This window comes from Echinops telfairi, unplaced genomic scaffold (assembly GCF_000313985.2).
Source record: "Echinops telfairi isolate 266 unplaced genomic scaffold, ASM31398v2 ScPeMD7_3;HRSCAF=10, whole genome shotgun sequence".
NCBI classification, from domain to species: Eukaryota; Metazoa; Chordata; class Mammalia; order Afrosoricida; family Tenrecidae; genus Echinops; species Echinops telfairi.
This window is the reverse complement of record NW_022103899.1, coordinates 30,392,325-30,393,626: the sequence shown is the minus strand read 5'-3', so window position 1 is coordinate 30,393,626 and position 1,302 is coordinate 30,392,325.

The window sequence follows — 1,302 nt, the reverse complement described above, 5'->3', positions numbered from 1 at the left end:
AAGCACATCAGCCTGTGTGATCATGAGGTGTTGATGGGATCAGGTATCAGGCATCAAAGACCCAGAACAAAATCATAAATGTGAATGGGGGTAGGGGGGCGGGCATGGAGTGGAGACTCAAAGCCCATCTGTAGACAATTGGACATCCCTAACAGAAGGGTCACAAGGAAGAGATGAGCCAGTCAGGGTACAGTATAGCATCAATGAAATACACAACTTTCCTCTAGTTCTTTAATGCCCCCCCCCCAATCATGACCTCAATTCTACCTTACAAATCTGGCTAGACCAGAACATGCACACTGCTACAGATAAGAGCCCGCAACACAGGGAATCCAGGATGGATAAGCCCCTCAGGGCCAACAATAAGAATATAGATACCAGGAGGATTAAGGGAAGTTGGGGGGAGAAAGGGGGAATTGATCACAAGGATCACCCTATAACCCCCTCCCAGGAGGACAAACAATGGAAAAGTGGGTGAAGGGTGACAGAGGATCATATAAGATATGAAAATAATAATCTATAACTTATCAAGGGGTCATGAGGGAGGGAGGGCAGGGGAAAAATGAGGAGCTGATATCAAGAGCTCAAGTAGAAAGAAAATGCTTTGAAAATGATCATGAAAGCATATGTACAAATGTGCTTGACATAATGGATGAATGTATGGATTGTGATAAGAGATGTAAGAGCCCCAAATAAAAGTATTTAATAAAAAAATAATTAAAAAAGAGAAAGGTTATAGAGATAGAAATAATGCTTTCAAAAAAGTCCAGACAAAGACGAAGGAGAAGTGGAGAAATAATGGCTCTACATTTAAATATTTTTATTTAGTAAAGATTGTTATGATTTTATAGCAATACTTTTTACTCATTCTCAAAATTCTTTCTCTATGAGTTATACAGTCAGGATAGCAGTCACATTTAACACATCATACAGGCTGGAGCTTGGAGTACACCCAGAGCGGTCTTGAAAGAAATGTTCAATGACCTACTTCTAAAAAATCAGCACAATTCTGCATTTACCCACATGAAGTCACCAGGTACTGGAACCCCCTAACTGGCTACAGGTTTTAATATTTGTCATCGTGTTACAACAGACATTATTTTTAGAAGACATATAAGTGGCTACACCTTTCAGATAAGAATGTATCAGATACTGACATCACAATAAAATTCATAGCAATTAACAGAACAAATGGGATCTGTACATGTCCATGATACATATGGTTCTTCAATGATTGGAATATAAACAAGTAGATTCTGGAGTACATATGATAAAATCATGTTTTTGCTATTCTACACTTGC